The 21,817-nt window shown below is 43.6% G+C and overlaps 1 protein-coding gene across 1 annotated transcript in view; it reads right to left on the bottom strand.

Annotated features, from left to right (window-relative positions):
• The window catches only part of DAPP1 (dual adaptor of phosphotyrosine and 3-phosphoinositides 1), a 113,035-nt gene that overhangs the window by 90,119 nt on the left and 1,099 nt on the right, over positions 1-21,817 (bottom strand). The window lies entirely within an intron of this gene.

Below are 21,817 nucleotides of genomic sequence, written 5' to 3'. Positions count from 1 at the left end.
GGAAGGAGGGGGGTGAGGGGGGAGAGAGGAGAGCAGGTAGCCTATCACAGAGGGAGGCACTTTGACCACAGTGATCAGGGCATAGCTGCCCTGGTTATCATGGTCTGTTTAGAGAGGGGATACAGGAAGTGGCAGATTCGGGGGGGGGGGGGATTTACAATTTAGAGGGGGGCAGATTACATAGCACAAGTGCTGTGCGCAGCCTTACCAGTGCCCAGCAATGCAGCCTCACCAGTGCCCAGCAATGCAGCCTCACCAGTGTCTGGATGGTGCCCGTCCTCCCCCTCCTCCTCCAAAGGCCACTGTAAAAAGGTCCCACCTCCTATAATACGCGTCACTGGAGTCTAGGAGGTGGGACTTTGTTACAGTGGCCGCTGGAGGAGGAGGACCAAGGGAACAGAGGAAGGGATGACACCCACCCCCCAATGTGTGGCACCAGGGGCGGACCGCCCCCCCGTTGGCACAGACGCCCTCCCCTTCCCGCACACCCACACTGCCTGCCACAGCTCGCAGTCCTGCAGGACATGGCCGCTAACTGGAACGGCGTTCCCATGAGTTCCTGCAGGACCCAGGGCCTGGGTTGATTTACTAAAGGCAATAGGCTGTTCACTTTGTAAGGGAATTTTCTCTTTGCTTAATGAAGGTAGCGAAAATTCATTTTGCAAAGTATGTTAAATCACGTGCAAGGAAAATAAAAAAGCAAACAGTATATTAGCTTTGCACATGATTAGATGATGGAAGTCAGCAGAGGAACACCTCTTTATCCTGCCCTGGGTGTAGGAATCAGTACGCCCCCGTGAATGAGACCATAATGTGTTGTGATTGTGTGCACCCTAGGGCCCTGTTCACACTAGGGCGATTTCTCCTGTGTCTACCGTCCCACTGCAATCCATGACAATGAAAATCATATTATTCTCTATGGTGTCTATTAACATTAGTGCGACATGGCGCAGTGCGATTATTAAAAAGGTGAAGGTGCTTCTGTTGATGCAGCATAGTGCGTTTTTGGCCACATATACTTCAATGGAAACACATGACAAAATGTATGCAGCATAGTGCGTTTTTGTGTTTAATAACTAGTCTGCTCCTACAAAAAATTCTTAAAGCATGAAAATGCATAAAAACTTGCTAAGAAAACACTCTGAAAAAATGCATAATCATGCAGCAGCACTAGTGTGAACCCAGGGGAAATATTTATCATACAGTATTATGAAAGTTGGTTGTACTAGTGACCATCAGAGTTTTAGTGCAATCAAAGTTTAGGATGCTTGCACTGGAAGAACATGGAAATATCAGTAAATCACTGGGATCTTACATGTCACGTTATTGGCCAAGCTGTGGAACACTCTGAACCTGCATAGACTCACGCTTTTGTTAGCTGAAAATAGCAGCTACGAGGAAACAATCTGCTGAAGCTATTTTTACATTTCAAAGTTAATCTGCGCTGGACTCTACAACTACACTGTATCATATGGTGTATGTACCCCATGCTGTATGTATAACATGATACTGAAGAGTTATCTAATGGGCATGAGGTTTTCAATAACCATAGGTGCTTGATGGACAATATTGGACCTAAAATAAAGTAAATAAATATGTTTAGACTATAAAGAGATAGATTAGTTGAGAATAGCAGGTGCAGTATGGGCCCTTACATTTTTTTATGTTAGTGAATTTAGCTTATTCATTACGGACAAGCTAGGAATATGGTGAACATCTTTGTTCCAAGTCAAAGTGATGCTAAATGATATCCTTATTTGCCAAAAATAGTCAATTTTTAGCAGTCCATCTTCGGAGTAAGAGAGGGTGGCTACATTCCTACATATAGTGGGATTCTGGAGAAGGAACGTAGCAACCCTCTAACAGGAAGACAGATCACAGCAGCAAAAAACAAAAAACAAAAAAAAAGGGAATTTAGAAAAGGCTAGGAGCAATAGAAGGTACTTCTATTCTCTTCTACTTAAGCTAAGAAAACACACTTGAATATCATTTTTTTAAGCAGAATTTCTCAGCAGCTCACTGAGAGGCTGAGCCAGATGCAGGTCCAGGCGTGTGGGCATATTCCCGACCATATGGTCACGATCTTGCCCGAGCCTGGACTGGCTCTGTGACGTCAGCAGACAGCAGATTTCTGCCCGCTGTCTGTTGAAAACGGGTCTCAGGAGTGCAGAACAAACTGCACTCCTGTGATAAACTGGTGAAGTACAGCCAAACAAGCTTTGGCTGTACTTCAAGTTCCGAGGCCTGTTCATGTGCTGTCGAAATTAGGAGGGTTTCCATTCTGTCTCTTAGTTTTTTGGGGGTTTTTTGTGTTTATGCATTTTATACTTTGGTGGCTACAGTAGGAAAAGCTGAAACATGTAAATGCTGTTGGGAACATCCAAAAGGTGGAAAGGAATTATGGCAGGGCTATCTCACTGTTAGAGTATGCAAGACATAAAAGAAGCCAGGCGTTGACTTAACCCACCAGGCTCTACCAATAATTAAAATATCACAAAAGGGCAGAATGACCCTTTAGAGTAACCCATATATGTGAACTATTTTCATATTTTTCCTATGCCCATATTTATAAAGTCAAGCAACAACGATGTTGCTGACACATTATATTGAAAATAAACGAATAAATTAAAAAACGATGATGTTGATTTTCACCAGTAAGATACACTGGTGATACAGTGAAGGCTAGGTTAATGTGGACTGACATTTTGTTACATTTTATTTTATCTGAAGTTGTTAAACCAGCTGTTTTAAGCCCATGTAGAGGATATGAGGTACTTATTTATATAGAGTGGAAATAAACATAGGGTCCTTGCAAATAGCCTGATAACAGCAAGCATAACAACAAGTCTGCAGTCCATGATACTAAGCATTTCTGAATGTTGGCAATCTTTGACCAGCATTTTGTTCTTTGAAAAATTAGAGTTAGTCAGAAATTAGGCAAAAATTACATTTAGTATCATTCCAGTGATATAATGGCTGTGTGAAAGGGGTTGAATGGTAAGTAGTCTAGTGGGTTGCAGATGGGCATTAATATGCTCAGCTACTGTATGTTACTTGCATTAAAGTAGATGAACTGGATTCTTAGATTATATATGAACATACTGCATATGATAGAGAAAAAAAAAAAAAAAAAGGAGAGACCGCTTTTACATACGGGGGGAAAAATACAGGATTGGCAGTCAGCATACTCCAAAATGTGCTATCCCCAAGTATAGTGAGGCAAAGCAATACACATACGAATTAGAAACAAATCCAACTGGGCACTGGTGCTAAGATGAGATGCCAACTACTGTGTCACCGGGCACAAATGGAACAGGAGATATGGAATAGGGACTAGAGCCGAGACTCAAGCCAAGGTTAAATGAGGGAACTGTCTGCTGCTCCAAAACCAGAATCCTCAGCCAATGCTGTCCAGCTGTGGGAAGCAGGTACACTGCTAGGAGGGCTCATCCCAGCCCACTAAGTACCAAATAAGCTGCATAGTTTACTTGTTTGTCTTCCATGATTCCCAGAGCACTACATATATAATAAATTTTTTTTTTATGTGGTTGTATACACGGCTGGATCTAGCCTGTTTAATGTGGGGGTGAAACTGAAATCTGGGGGTCCAGTACCCCTAGATTCGGCCATGATTGTACATAGGCATTGCACCATGGTGGTAGTGATCAGGTGACCTTCAAGTTTACCTACATATTCTATACACATTAAGTAGCATAAAAACCCATACACTTATATCCTGTCAGAAACCATGAAATCAGACCAAGACAGAAGTACAGTTAATTCACACTTGTTTAATAATAAAAGTAAATAGAACAAACATAGTCAAAACGTAGCCAGAGTTCAGGAACCAGAACGTATAGTCAGACAAGCCAAATGCCAGGGAGCCGGAGATGAGCATAGTAAAACAGCAAGCAGGATCTGGAGCCAGAAGGGACGTCAGCCAAGCAAGTCTTTTAACAGGAATGCAGGATGTTGACTAAAGGCGAAGACAGAGATCCTCTGGGCTGGACGGCTTAAGTAGGCAGGGCTGACGAGCAGGATACCATCAACAGCTGAGTACCTGTGGAGAGATAGGAGCTGGCAATCAGCCGACAGCTTAGAGCCCTTGCACACTGGGGCGGTTTGCAGGCGCTATTGCGCTAATAATAGCGCCTGCAAACCGCCCCGAAAGTGCCGCTGCTGTCATCCCAGTGTGCAAGCCCAGAGGGCTTGCACACTGGAGCGATGCGCTGGCAGGACGGTAAAAAAAGTCCTGCCAGCAGCATCTTCGGAGCGGTGAAGGAGCGGTGTGTATACCGCTCCTTTACCGCTCCTGCCCATTGAAATCAATGGGACGGCGCGGCTATACCGCCGGCAATGCGCCTCTGCAGAGGCACTTTGCGGTGGTATTTAACCCTTTCTCGGCCGCTAGCGGGGGGTGAAACTGCCCCGCTAGCGGCCGCATACCGACGGTAAAACGCCGCTAATAATAGCGGCGTTTTACCGCCGACGCCGCCCCCCGCCCCAGTGTGCAAGGGCTCTTAGAGGCCACCTCAGAGAAGGAAGGGCTGAGCCCAGCCCCGACATATCCTTCATGTGAAGTTTATTGATCTTATGTGACACATATACAGTATGTAGAAAAGTGAGATTTATTGATATAAAATCCACAAGTGAAGAAATATCAACAGCATAGAAATACAGTGCCTCTCAGTCCCCTGGAAGTGATGACATCATCCTGCTAAGCGTCACCCGATTTCATCATAAGGGAATTTCATCAGAGGCTTTAGGCAGGGCTTAGCAGGTTAATGTCATCATGTCCATGGGACTAAGTGGTGCTGTTTTTTCATGCTCTTGAGATTTTATCACTTGTGAGCGCACATTGACATCTATATCAATAAATCACAATTTCGTACTGGGTTATGATATGTGCCCTTCTTTTTTCCTTCTTATGGTCCACAATTGACATCCTTGCGTAGGTGACCACTGGTTTCAGTGTGGTCATTTGCTAGTCGTATTTTCAGGGATGATGCATATGATCTCAATATTTGGAGGTCCTGTGCTTCTGGCAAGAGGCCTGAATTTGTATCAGTGGTGGATCAATGAAGTTGGCACGTGTAAATATTCATTACTCAGAACACTTACTGGACATTAACTTTTGGCTTTGTAGTTTCTATTATATTTTTTACAGATGTGACCGTTATTACATTTTATTCATATTGCCACTGTAATACACGGTTTGGAGATTTAATTGTTTGCAGTGATGTTTTAGTCACTGCACATTTAAAAGGGGTAGAGCAACATATTTATTTTTTAGTACCTTGTATTCAGATATTCTTGAGTGCGACTCTCCAGGTGCTGTCTATTAAACAATATTACACGGTTTATATCTAGAGCAGAGTTTCACTTAGTTTAAAGCGGAGTTCCAACTATGAAAAATATTTTTTTTTTTTAGGATGAATATCTTAATATTTATAAAATAGGTTACTAGCACTCACGTGTCTGTTTAAATGGTGCTCGATTGCCGATTTAGTTGAGAAAGATCTCTTATATTCATTATTCTTGTCTATTACCATCTTGCTTGTGGGCATGTGAAGCCCACAAGCACTATCTTCCGGGCTCTGGTGCAGCTGAGCAACCAGCATGCACCCCCCATTCTCGTGCATGCGCGTATGTACTGCGCAGTGCCGAACACTTCTGATGTTGCCATCAGAACGGGCATCGTCGTCGGAAGTGCCTGCCCCCGTTGTGATGGCAACAAAGCCCTCGGCGCTGCCCAGTGACTCCCAGGAAATGATGACAGACATCTCCCAGGAGCACTAGTGAGCACAGGCGCCGAGGGAAATGACGTCAGGCGCCGTGGAGAGGAAGAGGCAGATTACGAGGGACCCCCTAGCAACAGACCTGAAAAGGTGAGTAAAAAAAAAAAAAAATTTTTTCCAAATGTTGTTAATTGTATTTAATGCGGCTTAACAATGCAACATTTATTTTATGAGTGAAACCCCACTTTAAAAGATATACAGTATCTCACAAAAGTGAGTACACCCCTCACATTTTTTGTAAATATTTTATTATATCCTTTCCTGTGACAACACTGAAGAAATGACACTTTGCTACAATGTAAAGTAGTGAGTGTACAACTTGTATAACAGTGTAAATTTGCTGTCCCCTCAAAATAACTCACACAGCCATTAATGTCTAAACCGCTGGCAACAAAAGTAAGTACACCCCTAAGTGAAAATGTCCAAATTGGGCCCAAAGTGTCAATATTTTGTGTGGCCACCATTATTTTCCAGCACTGCCTTAACCCTCTTGAGCATGGAGTTCCCCAGAGCTTCACAGGTTTCCACTGGAGTCCTCTTCCACTCCTCCATGATGACATCCATCATGGAGCTGGTGGATGTTAGAGACCTCCACCTTCCTTTTGAGGATGCCCCACAGATGCTCAATAGGGTTGAGGTCTGGAGAAATGCTTGACCAGTTCATCACCTTTACCCTCAGCTTCTTTAGCAAGGCAGTTGATCGTCTTGGATGTGTGTTTGGGGTCGTTATGTTAAAATACTGCCCTACGGCCCAGTCTTCGAAGGGAGGGGATCATGCTCTGCTTCAGTATGTCACATTACATGTTGGCTTTCATGGTACCCTTAATGAACTGTAGCTCCCCAGTGCCGGCAGCACTCATGCAGCCCCAGACCATGACACTCCCACCACCATGCTTAACTGTAGGCAAGACACACTTCTTTGTACTCCTCACCTGGATGCCGCCACATGTCCTTAGTCTGCTTGTCTTGTGCATCATCTTTAGAAGAGGTTTCCTTCTGAGACAACAGCCATGCAGACCAATTAGATGCAGTGTGCGGCGTATGGTCTGAACACCGACAGGCTGACCCCCCACCCTTTCAACCTCTGCAGCAATGCTGGCAGCATGCATATGTCTATTTCCCAAAGACAACCTCTGGTAATAACACTAAACACGTGTACTCAACTCCTTTGGTTGACCATGGCGAGGCCTGTTCTGAGTGGAACCTGTCCAGTTAAACCTTTGCAGCACAGTTTCAGGGTCTTGGCAATCTTCTTATAGCATTTGCCATATTTATAAAAGCGCAACAATTATTTTTTTCAGATCCTCTGAGAGTTCTTTGCCATGGGGTGCCATGTTGAACTTCCAGTGACCAGTATAAGAGAGAGAGATAACACTAAATTTAACACACTTGCTCCCCACTCACACCTGAGACCTTGTAACAGTAACAAGTCACATGACAGGGGGGAGGCAAAAGGCCTAATTGGGCCCAATTTGGACATTTTCACTTAGGGGTGTACTCACTTTTGTTGCCAGTGGTTTAGACATTAATGGTTGTGTGTTGACTTATTTTGAGGGGACAGCAAATTTACACTGTTATACAAACTGTACACTCACTACTTTACATTGTAGCAAAGTGTCATTTCTTCAGTGTTGTCACATGAAAAGATATAATAAAATATTTACAAAAATGTGATGGGTGTAGTCCCTTTTGCGAGATACTGTATATGTAGAAGTCGCTCCATAGAGCATGTCTCTGTGAAAAAGATAAAAGCTGCAATAAATGTGTTCTAAAAACTAAGGAGCTGACATGAATGCAATTACTGTAAATTCTACACAGACTATTAGTTGGTACTTCATTTTCTGAATTTAAAACCTTAAAAAAAAAAAAAAAAAATCAAGAGATCAAAAACGCTTGAAATAAAATCTTTCTACTCATTGAGACACATTTAGATAACAATCATACAAATGTAAGTTAGTCATGTATTTCTCCAAATTACTGAGGCGATTTGCAACATCAATGACATCTCTTACAGGAAGTATGTTGTGGCTAGATAAGATGGTCACTTCCTCTGATCTATGACAAGGCTGGAGAGAGAAGTACTATAAGAAAGTTGAAAGAATATAGGAACAGACATCTGGGACAATTGATAGGAAAGGAACAGAGAACGAGTTCTGGAGCAGCACGTCAAAGTGGAGACATTGGTAGTAGGAAGAGAGATACTAGGCCCTAATGCAACATTTCCCATATATATCATGCAGCAATAAAATCTAAAACATACAGTATAGGGCCGGTACACCCAAAGATAAATATTTTAGCTACAAACAAGATGACAAGCTGTTGGTGTATTGAACCATGTAGTGTACTTCTTATATCTGTCAGAAACCAAAGTACTTAGATCTCAACCCCCTATTTCTTAGAATGGCCCTCCTGTCAGACTTCACAAGAGGGATCTTCCTTACCCCACTGGAGTTTACATTTATTATTTAAAGGATACTTCACCATAAAATGGAAGTTCTAATTTAAGTCCCCCCCCCTCTACCACATTTAGCACTTTAATTTTTTTTTGGGGGGGGGTGGGGGGTTACCTAGTTTTGATTCCCACAGTAACCATACTGGTGCCAGGAATTGAAGACAGGCGAAGAACTGTTCTGGGTAAGAACAGAGCTGGATCTCTGGACAGGCAAGTGTTCTTTTATTAAGTCGGCAATGACAGTATTTGTAGCTGCTGACATTTATCATCTTTTTCTCTCTAGGGTGAAGATCCTCTTTAACTACAGAAAATGCCATTGTGAGTTATATCAAGAGGCAATAAACTGGACTAGAAGAGCCAGAGTTAAGGGATGCAGAAGAAGGACAATGAAGATTCATGTTGTAAAACTCAAGCATCAAACCAGTAATTGGTGGGTATGGGGAGAACAAATGACTGTATCAAGTAACTACAGATCATCAGAATTTGAGGCATAGATCATGGGGTGTTCAGCCATAGGCACCCAATGGAGAATAATCAGGCGACTTGCGCAGTGGCGAATTGTCAGTGTGGCAAAACTGGGCTTACATTGGAGGAGGCTGAAGACTTGAGCTTACTCATTGTGTACACAGGACACACCATATAATACCCATTTTGGTTAATATATAAAAGATGAGGTTGCAATGAGTAAATAGATACCAAACATTCCATGTCTTAAAATTGCGTGCATCTGCGATATTGCCAAAAATTATGGTGCCCAAAAATCATCATCAGGTTAGAGGTAACTAGCAGTTCTTGTCCTATAATTATCGCTCTCCCTCTGAAGTTCGCAGCGATATGTCACACGTGTGGTTTAACTGCGGTTTACATACGCGTGCACATTCAGGGCTTGTGTTTGCGCCGGCGTGCGGGGCAACGAGGGGAGGGGGAGTTACAGCATTTTTTAAAATGATGTTAATATATTGTATTATATATTTTTTCCTGCTTTTACATTTATTTCTGTCTACTTGATAGCCATCACAAGGCAGTTACAGGTACTCTTCACACCACGTGACCAAGCACAGATCCACTTGGTTAGAAGCATGCCCTGTCTGTATTGGCCAGGAAATGGTGAATCTGAAACTAGAGGTGACATCACTTCCAGCTTCATTGCTTGCATGCGAGATCGATGCATGGATTTGACTCACAGCGATCTCTCTCCCCTAGCCGGCGGTTGTGATCTTGGGCTCCAGTAAGAGGGAGAGCCCAGGAATCAAGGGAGGATGGCGGGAGGGGATGGCGCTGCCGGCTCTGTGAAAGTGATCGGCAGTCATGGAGCTGCCGCACCACTTTCACTCTTAATCCAGATTTCGGCTACACAAAACCCACACGGACTGATGGCTGCTACTGCCATCAGCTTGTGATTAAAAGGTTCACTCTTTGGATGTATGTAGAGTACGTCCAAAGAGCTGAACTGGTTACATATGCTTTTCTGCACACAGCCTACCTTGAAGAAGAACTAAAATACTAACTACTGAAGCAACCAGCAATATAGCATAAAGTGTGAATTGGTCAGGTGTGAGTATATAACGTACTTAAGAGTGCAGGGGTCAGGAGTATGTCATATACAGCCCAGCGTACAGAGTGCAGTGGTCACGTAAAGTAAACATTTATTATATTGCAGCTTACCAATTCTTAGATGTGATGGCTGCATTTGTTTTCTTTTTTTTATCTTTCTTTCATTTTCATCTGGTGATCCAACCATTAAGTCTGCTGTATTTCAACAGAACAAGCTCTCTTGCATTTCCACAGATGAGACAAAACATTAAATATTGGAATACTGGCAGGCAGTGCTCCATTTTGGGGGGTAAAAAACCACCCACGGACAGCTTTGGATCCTTCCTGTCTCCTCCTCCTTAGCGGCTTCACGGCAGCTTTCCCTGCATCGCCTCCTCCTCGGCGGCCAATATGGTCACTTCTCCTCTCGGCCAATCGGGTCTCTTCCCGATTGTCCGGGAGGAGAATCAGGAGGACAATAGCAAATATTAATTCGCTATTGTCATATAACTGTGGGTGGGCTCGGGGAGCAGTGCGCTGCGCCCCAAGCCCACCCTTTTTGAAGCCAATTAGAGCCTCCGGCTCCAATCATGTGCTTCAAAAAAAAAACAAAAAAAAAAAAAAAAAAACCTCCATTGGAATCCAAGCGTCCGGCGCCCTGCATTTAGATTAGGGGCCGGACGCATGGATTAGGAGGGCGGCGCCCCTGTGCCCTATATGGACGGGCCGCCACTACTGGCAGGGATGCTTAAAATGATCAGCTTTTATTTAACCTGTTGCTGCTCGCCACTGTCATATGACGGCGGAGCAGTACGGCTCTCCCATTCACACAGGGCATGCACGTGATCGCGGGCGCGAAGCCCTGCACTGTCGGTGGTGGCGTGTCCCCGAGACACAGCGCGTCACCGACAGGGGTGAACAGCCGTTGGGCATGGCTGTTCACCACGATTACATAACAGCCGATCACAAATGGTATTCCCCTCTTAAGACCATGCGATCGGGAGCGTGCAGCATGGTAATTTCGGTGGCAGAGGAACACTGCTAGTCATCGACAAGGGTAAACAGCTTTTTACTTAGTTACTAGCTGTTACTGGCTCGTCTCGCCTCACACACCGTTTCCAGTGTGAGGAGAGAAGAGCCAGGAGCAGTGAGTTACCGGTCTGTGTAGTGTCAGCGCCTGCACCAACACCACACACAAAAAAGAGAACCTGTCACATTGCCATCACACAGTGCACCTGTCTCCCATCAGTGCCCACAAAGTGAACCTGTCACCCATCAGTGCCCATCATCAGTGACCCATCCGTGACCCTCATCTGTCACCTATCAGTCCCATAAAGCGCACCAGTCACCAGAGACTGCCATCAGTGACCGTCACCCATCAGTACTGGTCATCTGCCACCCGTCACACAGCCCATCAGAAAAATGTCCCACATCTACCAAAGACAACATTCCACCATCTGTAGCAGGCCAAAGACACCAAAAAAGATGTTGAGTATGCAGCAAAAGAAGATTTCGAAGAGATACCAGCTACCATTGTCCCCAGTGTCCCTCAGAACCCGGCCTTTGCATTGGTGAATGCTTCACACATCCCTAAAATTTTAGCCCATATTCTTAACCATTTCCACATTTTTATCATCTGTGCTGACCATTTCCCAAATAAACATGCCACTGCCCTCCACGTGAACTGACCCTGACCTGTTTTATCAACTACGCTTCTGCCTACCGCTTGCATGTGGACTGAGCCTGGCCTGTTTTATGGACTATGCTTTTACCTACCGCTTGGACTGATCTGTTGCCCTGCTACTGTAGTACACAGGGGTATTACATGTGAGGGGCTCCAGAAATGTTTTTCTGGATGGAGAAATTTTTTGTTGTTGTCTCCGGGTTTCGTAATTTCTGGATTAGGGTCTGGAGTCCGGAGGCTTCATAGAGATTTGGGTGGATGAAGCCTCTACCGTGTCCAGGTCTTACCTGATTGCGGCCCTCAGCCTGCTGCTGACTTGCTGCCATCATGCCTCTGCCTGCCGCATAAACTGACCACACCTCTGCCTGCTACCTGGACTATGGAAATAATTAGCTGTAGCAAGAGGCAGTATGTTTATGAAGGGCTGGAGAGCAGTACAATAATGAGTGCAGGCAAGTAACGGTGTACCAGGACCAATGTTACCGCTGTGCTGGCTGTCTCTGCCTGGACAATTTCTATGGACAAATGCTTTGGCTATGCTGACCAAATCCTTGTGCTGACTATAGACAATACACCTGCCTGCTGCCTGGATAATTACTATTGTTGTTACCAAGCACACTCCTGCCTACTAAAACCACAGGTAATACTTATTTTTTTTACACTTTCCTCAATATAATGTATTTTGGAGTGTAATTTTTGGTATGTAAATGCTATGTGTTAGAAATATGAAGGGTCTTCAAAAAAATGACAGGTTGTCAGGAAATTAGATGTGTAATTTATGCTTGTAGAACGCCTGATGGTGGGCCTCTGTATGTGGTCAGGCTGTGTAAAAAAGTCTTACATATGTGGTATCGCCATACTCGGGAGGAGTAGTAGAATGTATTTTGGGGTGTCATTTTTGCTACGTACATGCTATGTGTTGGAAATCTCTTAAAAATGGACAACTTTGTATAATAAAAAAAAAAAAATTTAATAATAATGCGTTTTCATTTTTTTGCCACATTTTCCAAAAACTTCTGGAAAAAATGAACCGTTCAAAAGACTCATTATGCCTCAGATTATAAGTTGGGGTGTTTGCTGTCCAAAACGGGGTCATTTTGTGGGCGTTTCCATTGTCCTGGTGCTCCAGGGCCTTCAAAAGTGTGATAGGTAGTCATGAAATTATAGTGGGGAAGGAAAGTATTCAGACCCCCTTAAATTTTTCACTCTGTTATATTGCAGCCATTTGCTAAAATCATTTAAGTTCATTTTTTTTTCTAATTAATGTACACACAGCACCCCATATTGACAGAAAAACACAGAATTGTTGACATTTTTGCAGATTTATTAAAAAAGAAATTTAAGGGGGTCTGAATAATTTCCGTCCCCACTGTATGTGCAATTCATGTCCCTAGAACACCTCATGGTGCTCCCTGCATGTTGGGCCTATGTATGTGGCCAGGCTGTGAAAAAGTCTCACACATGTGGTATCGCCATACTCAGGAGTAGCAGAATGTGTTCTGGTGTGTAGTTGCAAGCATGCATATGCTGTGTGAGAGAAATAACCTGTTAAGATGGCAATTTTGAAAAAAAAAAAAAAAAACACAACCCCACACAAATCTTCAGTTTGCAAAGAATTGTGGGAAAAAAAAAAAAAAAAACACCTCACCATGCGACTTACTAAATACCTTGGGGTGTCTACTTTCCTACTAAAAATGGGTAATTTGAGGGGTATTTGTACTTTCCTGGCCTGTTAGTGTCTCAATAAATGAGATAGGCATTCAGTACATCAGGTGTAATCAATTTTCAATGGTTGGTACCATAGCTTGTAGACTCTACCTTTCCCAAAGACCAAATAATATACACTAATTAGGGTTATTTTTACAGAAGATATGTAGCCGTATAAATTTTGGCCAAAATTTATGAAGAAAAATTACTAATTTGCAAAATTTTATGACAAACAAAGAAAAATGGCATTTTTTTTTTATTTATAGCACAAGAAATAAAAAAAACCCACTAAAGACACAAAATATAGCTCTACTTGTGTGAAAAAAAAAAAAAAATGATGCAAATTTAATTTGGGTTCAGTGTTGCATTACTGAGTAATTGTCAAAGTGTGAGAGCGCTGAAAGCTGAAAATTGGTCTGGGCAGGAAGGGGGTGAAAGTGCCCTGTAGGCAAGTGGTTAATTATGTAACGCCTTTATCCCAAAAGGAAAAAAATAAAAAATAAAAATTTTGCTGCAACTGAATGAATGAGTGTTAGCTGGAGTCTGGCCTCAGTTTGTTAGTGTATTTAAATCAGATACACCTAACACTCCTCTCCCCCCAGACTGACAATGCTGCTGTCCAAAAGGTGCCCCTGTACTCATTCATCCAGAGTGGGGGCACTTTAATACAGGAGGTGTGTTAACTGGAAAGATCACCAGGAGAAAACAGAGAAAAAAAAAAAAGCCTAAAAAAAGAAAATGAATGCAGCCACCAAATCTAGTGATTGGCAAGATACACTATATTACATTTTTGGTTTTGGCTTTAAATACCATTGTAATGGTCACCTATCAGAATAATTTATACTGGAATGACTGGTATGCCAGTCACATAGTGCACTAGGTATAAACGGTCATGACCAGGATCTAAACCCATGACCTCCGCCGTGTCCAGTAGTAGCTCTCCTTGCTGAGCCACCCGAGCTGCTGGACAGCCTTGCTCCATCGATCGACTTGTGTACAACCAGCCTGTCGGGTTTTTCCCAAACGATTAGTGCTGCAAGGCTCCCCGCTGGCAGAATACAGAATCGCAGCTGGAGGGATGCCCCCATTAACACTGACTCTGTAGATGGGGGAATTGAGATATTTTCTTTCCTTCTACCTGTAGGCACATGCAGTCTACTTTCTCCACTGCAGGAGGCACTCAAGTGCAGTGGCCTTGCTGAGGCAGAGTAAGTCAAGAGGAACCTAGTTCCTCTGATTTCCTGTGTCACATGGGGCTGCTATCTGATTGGATGCTGGCGCCCCATGTGACTCTGGTGGCCATCTTGGGTCAGGCAGAGTCTATTTAAGACCCTGGCTCCTGGGCTTGGCACACAATTTGCGTGTGGCTAGAGTAGGGACAGGTCACCCATCTGTCAGGGACAATGCTCAGCATCAAGGAAAGGTTCCAGAGGAGTGGAGAAAGTGCAGGGACACGCCGTCCTACCTGGAAGCCTCCCCATTTGGGTACAGACCAGCCAGGCCACATTCAGCTCTTCAAGACAGACACTGTTGGCACAGGGACAGGGACGAATCAGGGCCGATTCTATGCCTGAATTTGGTCCTGAAACGGAGCCAAAGACGCACAGCGTTTTTGTGCAGTGCGCTCCGCAGCCGCCCCGGAGATATGTGAACCGGATCCATAGGGAGCCAGTCACATTCTCCTGCTATGCGAATTAGATGTGCGGAAACGCACATCTAATTCGCATAGGTGTGAACCCGGGCTGAAAGTTCAGAAAACAGGGGAACAGAGAACTGAAAGTGGTTGTAAAGTCAGAAAGTTTGGCAAAGAATGCATTAAGATAAAAAGCCTTCTGTGTGCAGCAGCCCCCCTAATACTTACCTGAGCTCCAGCTAGTTGCAGCGATGTTATAGGAGTGTCTCAGCTGCCCGCGACTCCCCTCCTCATTGGATAAGACAGCAGTAAAGCGCCATTGGCTCCTTCTGCTGTCAAAGTCAGTCAGCCAATGAGGAGAGAAAGGGGATGGGGCTGGGCCACAGCTCCATGTCTGAATGGACAGAGGGAGCTGTGGCTTGGTTCGGGTGCCCCCATAGCAAGCTGCTTGCTGTGGGGGCACTCAACAGGAGGGAGGGGCCAGGAGAGCCGAAGAGGGACCAGATAAGAGGAGGACCTGGGCTAATCTGCAAATCCACTGTACAGAGCAGGTAAGTATAACATGTTTGTTATTTTTAACTAAGAAAAACAAGACTTTAGCATCACTTAAAAAGTTACACTCTGCAGAGCTCAGTGAGGAGAGCTCTGAGAGCTGATTGGAGAAAAAGGGACACACCCCTTCACACAGGAACAGAGCTAAGGCTGTCAATCAGCTGGATATCCCTCCTCTGTCACCTTTTTTCTCTTGGTGTCAGGAAAACATGTCAGAAGTGATTCATGCTGATAACAAGAGTAACGAAGGAGCAGAAAGAAATGACACTTAGTGCTCTTAATTGAGACACACTATAGAGGGCTATGCTTTGTTCATATTTCGTGTCTGAGGTTTACAACTACTTTAAGCTCACCACACATACAGTATTGCAAGTATGTAGTGCATGAGCCTGCCTGATTGGCTAATTTGGGTAGGTCCTCATATTGCATAGTTTTGGTGATCTAAAGTTGATTATATGGTCAGATTGTAATGCATCTGCTGGGCCTGACTGTGGTCATCTTTGCTACTTGAGAATTAACATTTTTTTGCCCCCCCCCTTTGTTAACCACAATGAAGGGAAATTCACTAAGGGGATTTTTTTCTAACAGAGCCAATGCCTCAAAACCCTTTTTGTGTACGGTCATCCACGTTTGAGACAGAAAGATTATGCTTGTTTCAGAAACCATAAAGTCTAGACATTATCTGCAATGCCATCTACAGCCAAAATGTAGTATTTCTGAAATCAAATAAAAAACAAATCAAATATTGGACTTTTTTATGAATGTTTTACATATGACACGCTTTATTCAAAAAGCGAATGCAGAGAGCTACGAACTAAGTCCTTTATGTGCCCATTTTATGACAAAAGTCTATGGCAAGCCTGATCAGTTCTACGATGCAGATTCCCTGGCTATGAGGCCACAGTTGAAGCCTTGGTTTGTCCATTTTTTTCCTACTGTTTTTTTTTTTTTTTTTATATATGTCACGCCGATTGGTTTTACATCCTGATGTTCTCTCTCTTCATCTGTTTACATAAGTTGACCGGTTGTAACATTGACACATTAGTCATGTCTTATATGAGTAATGTTTTTGGCTATGGTCAACTATGTTCTTGTTCGATCTTTTGTACCTTTATTGTAGCCATTAATAAAAATAAAAAAAGTGAATGTAAAAACATTGAGAAGATGAAATCAATTGCTTATAAAAAAAAGGGATGAAAGGTAAGGGCCTTTGCATGATATTATATAAAAAAGAGGTTCAGAAAAGATGGTTTAAAAACCCAGATAAGTCTTTTAAAACAAAATTAATATATATATTTTTTTTTGATCAACGTTATTTCATTCTATTTTTCAATATTTTAAAACAGATTTTTTTTTGTTTTTTTTTAAAAATCTGTTTATATACACACAATATGTATATAAAACTTATATTGGTCTTACAAATAAATATTTAATACATAAATGAATCCCAGAGCACTATGGGTTTTCTAAAGAGGGAGCATGGCTGTCATTGTGCTGACTAGTTCAAGTGATTGTAAAGGTTTGGTTTTCCATTTTTCTTTTTTTAAATAACAAACATGTTATACTTACCTCCTCTGTGCAAGGGTTTTGCACAGAGCAGCCCTGATCCTCTTCTGGGGACCCCCGGCAGCGCTCCTGGCTCCTCCACCGCATCGAGTTCCCCCACGGAGAGCTGCATTCCAGGGGGGCACTCATGCAGGTGCACTCCTGAGTCCTGCTGCTTCATCCTTTGACACAGGCAGCAGGACTTGGCTCTGCCCCTGTGTCACTGGATTTGACTGACAGCAGTGGGAGCCAATGGGGATAACCCCATCCTGTTCCAATATGACTGCGCACCAGTGCACAAACAAGGTCCATAAAGACATGGATTAGCAAGTTTGGGGTGGAGGAACTTGACTGGCCTGCACAGAGTCATCACATGCCTGACGAAGGGGCCCTTCGTGGCTCTGAAAGGTTACATTTATCTCTGTGATGTGATCCATGGTGTGCTGGCAAATATGTACACTTGCTTAATGTTTCCAGGACTCAGCTGGTAATTGCTGCAGCACCCACCATTCTAGAAGCCATTTGCCAGGAACGTGTGCGATAGAAATATTCACAATACTGCACAGAGTCCTGACCTCCATCCAATAGAACACCTTTGAGGTGAATTAGGGTTGAGATGGCAAGCCAGGTCTTCTTGTCCATATCAGTGCCTGACCTTACAAATGCGCTTCCGGAAGAACGGTCAAATACTCCCATAGACCCACTCCTAAACCTTGTGGACAGCCTTTCCAGAAGAGAAGAGTTAAAGCTGTTATAGCTGCAAAAGGGTGGGCCAACTCAATATTGATACTGATACTTTGCTACAATGTAAAGTAGTGAGTGTACAGCTTGTATAACAGTGTAAATTTGCTTTCCCCTCAAAATATCTCAAGATAGAGCCATTAAATGTCAATACGTCTGGCAACAAAAGTGAGTACACCCCTAAGTGAAAATGTCCAAATTTGGGCCAAAGTGTCAATATTTTGTGTGGCCGCCATTATTTTCCAGCACTGCCTTAACCCTCTTGGGCATGGAGTTCACCAGAGCTTCACAGGTTGCCACTGGAGTCCTCTTCCACTCCTCCATGAAGACATCACAGAGCTGGTGGATGTTAGAAAACTTGCGCTCCTCCACCTTCCATTTGAGGATGCCCAACAGATGCTCAATAGGGTTTAGGTCTGGAGACATGCTTGGCCAGTCCATCACCTTTACCCTCAGCTTCTTTACAATGAAGTAGTCGTCTTGGAGGGGTGTTTGGAGTCGTTATGTTGGAATACTGCCCTGCGGCCCAGTCTCCGATGGGAGGGGAATCATGCTCTGCTTCAGTATGTCACAGTACATGTTGGCATTCATGGTTCCCTCAATGAATTGTAGCTCCCCAGTGACGGCAGCACTAATGCAGCCCCAGACCATGACACTCCCACCACCATGCTTGACTGTAGGCAAGACACACTTGTCTGTACTCCTCACCTGGTTGTCGCCACACACGCTTGACACCATCTGAACCAAACAAGTTTATCTTGGTCCCATCAGACCACAGGACATGGTTCCAGTAATCCATGTCCTTAGTCTGCTTGTCTTCAGCAAACTGATTGTGGGCTTTCTTGTGCATCATCTTTAGAAGAGGCTTCCTTCTTGGATGACAGCCCATGCAGACCAATTTGATGCAGTGTACGGTATATGGTCTGAGCACTGACAGTCTTACCACCCCCCCCTGCCCCTTAAACCTCTGCAGCAATGCTGGCAGCACTCGTACGTCTAATTTCCCAAAGACAACCTCTGGATATGACGCTGAGCATGTGCGCTCAACTTCTTTAGTCGATCATGGCGAGGCCTGTTCTGAGTGGAACCTGTCCTGTTAAACCGCTGTATGGTGTATGGACTTGGTCACCGTGTTGCAGCTCAGTTTCAGGGTCTTGGCAATCTTCTTATAGCCTAGGCCATCTTTATGTAGAGCAACAATTCTTTTTTTCAGCTCCTCAGAGAGTTCTTTGCCATGAGGTTACATGTTGAATTTACAGTGATCAGTATGAGAGAGTGAGAGCAATAACATCAAATTTAAACACACTTGCTCCTCATTCACACTGGAGACCTTGGAACACTAATGAGTCACATGACACCGGGGGAGGGAAAATGGCTAATTGGGCCCAATTTGGACATTTTTCACTTAGAGGTGTACTCAATTTTGTTGCCAGCGGTTTAGACATTAATGGCTGTGTGTTGAGATATTTTGAGGGGACAGCAAATTTACACTGTTATACAAGCCGTACACCAGTGGTTCTCAACCTGGGGGTCGAATGACGATTTGCCAGGGGTCACCGAATCCTGGGCTGTTCCTGGAGCCTGCACCTCTCTCCCAGCCTTTTTGCGGCTGCCCAGCTGGGCTGTTCCTGAAGCCTGCTGCTGCCCATTCAGTTCACGGCATGGCTGGGGGGCAGAGACTAGAGGTCAGCTGACTGGTGAGGAATGTGAAATGGGAGAGGCTGGAGGAGATCCTATCTCCTGATTTCGGCATCGATGTCACTGCTGCAAGACACCACAGAGCTGGAGACACAGGGAGTAACACGTTTTCAGATCAGCAGACAGATGACCTTGATCAAGAGTACCTAAGTAGGCTGATCAGAACCCCCCCCCCCCCCCCCAGCACTGCCACTCATCCCACCCCACGCCAACACTGCCACTCATCCCACCCCCCGCCAACACTGCCACTCATCCCATTCTCCCCACCCCCCACCAAGGAGTAAGAGAAGAAATATAAATAGAGAATACATGGAAGGGGGAGGAACAAAGATAAAAAGGGAGAGAAAGAATAAGAGAGAACAAAAAAAAAAAAAAAAAAAAAAAAAAAAAAAAAAAAACCAAGAACAAGAAATTGGGATAGAGAGAAAAAAAAAAAAAAAAGGGAAAGAAAGGAGAACGCAGAGGAAGAGTGGTACATCCTAAAATGTATCATAAGGGGTTTTAATACTGTACGAGTGGAATGGACTCAGGGAGCGCTAAATGTCTGTTGGTTAGGGGCGCAAATTACTTGTCTTGCCTTGGGTGCCGACAACCCACGCTGCAAAAATAATTTTACTGTTAGGGGTCCCCACAACTTGGGAAATTTTGTCAAGGGGTCATGGCACTAGGAAGGTTGAGAACCACTGCTGTACAATCACTACTTTACATTGTAGCAAAGTGTCATGTCTTCAGTGTTGTCACATGAAAAGATATAATAAAATGTTTACAGAAATGTGAGGGGTGTACTCACTTTTGTGAGATACTGTATATTATACACACACACACATACATGTTTTGCTTGCATTTCTTGAATGGGTTGTTTTTAACAAGATGAGGGTTCACATATTTTTTAAAGTGCTGGAAGCAAAGCAGGTCGTATGCAGCCTTTTTTTTTTTTTTTTTTTATCAAGCACTTCTATTCAAATATAGCTGCATGTGTTTGAACGTAAAACGCAACGCTTGACTGAAATGCCTGTTGCCATAAACCCTAAAACAATAGGTTCAATTTAGGATACACACCAGGGTAGGGTTCCTTTTTTTCAATGTGACTGTTATTTATAATAAGATTTGCAAATGACAGTAGCGTGGTAGAAAATAATCTATAGCCTTGTGTTAAGGCTTAAAGAACTAAATATTGAAAAATGTCATCTAGTCATGAATTACAGACTTTTTTTTTCCAACTGCCACAAGTAACACAAAAAAAAAAAAAAAAAAAATTCTGTCTCATTCCAGCCTTATAAATCACAGATGCTGAGCTAAAAGGTGCACAAACATTATTTTTATAGCCATCAAACCATCAGATGCGACTAAAGTGTATTTCAAATTTTGAATAGCGTACTGAGGGTGTATAAACCTCTTCTAGGAAGATCTAACCTCTCTAATTGTTTTGTGACCACTGTCACCGAAGCTGAACGTCAGGAAATTCCAAAATTTTGAGTTGTCACCAGAACAGCAAACTCCACCAATGTCTTTAGTGTTATGTTTTGGTGACTACTATTCTGGCATTTCCCTCACTTTTACAGTGGTTGCTTTTCACTTCCCGCTGCGTCTACAGGAGAGTGAAGAAAAACTTACCAATGGGACACAAATGGCCAAAAGAAACTTTGCAGGTGTTTTACCTCTTCCCTACGCTATCCATGAAAAACGTTTTGTTTTTAGCTATACTTTAAATACATATAAAAGCTGTTGCACTTGACAAGCCTGTTTACATATGTACACGCTGACTCTTTCCTTCCCACTGTATGAGGCTCGGTTCACAATAATGCAACGGCAAAGTTGTATGACTTTGCGCTGCGACTGTCTTCTGACTTGGATGCTATTTAGTAGCCTGTACAAGGGCTGAAATCACACCCAAGTAGGACCAAAGTAGTGCAGGAACCTTTTCTAAAGTTGAAGCGACTTGTGTAGTAGCAGTTAAGATGGCCCTCAATTGGGAGAACCTTGAATTTTACATGTCATGCGACTTGGGGCCTCACAAGTTGGATCCCATGTTGCAGCAGTGTGAACCAAGTCTAAGAAGCTACATGGGACGCATCCTGTCCTGACCAGCTGTTGCTGAATGTTTGAAGGTAGTTTCATTATTCTTAAAAAAAAAAAAAAAAAAAAAACGACATCCCCAATTAGAAGTGTAGGGCTTAGGCTGGGTTCACACATATGCAGCCGTGGTTTCAGTGTGGCAGTCGAGTGTGGTTCTGTTCACAGGTTCTGCTGCGATTCAGATGCAAATTTCACCTGAACCGGACCCTAAATTGCAGAGGACCCTTTTTAAAACCACGGCGGCCCCGCACACATGTGAACCGGCTCCATTGAAAGTCAGTCCAATTTACATGTTATGCAAATCGGATGCAGTTAAAAACGCATCCAATTTGCATATATGTGAACCGAGCCTTAAGCAGCCTGTAGATGATGCAATTTTCTTTCCTTCAACCAGGGGT

Source organism: Aquarana catesbeiana, linkage group LG01 (genome assembly GCF_042186555.1).
Source record: "Aquarana catesbeiana isolate 2022-GZ linkage group LG01, ASM4218655v1, whole genome shotgun sequence".
Taxonomy (NCBI): Eukaryota; Metazoa; Chordata; class Amphibia; order Anura; family Ranidae; genus Aquarana; species Aquarana catesbeiana.
This window is presented reverse-complemented; position numbering and strand designations above follow the sequence as displayed.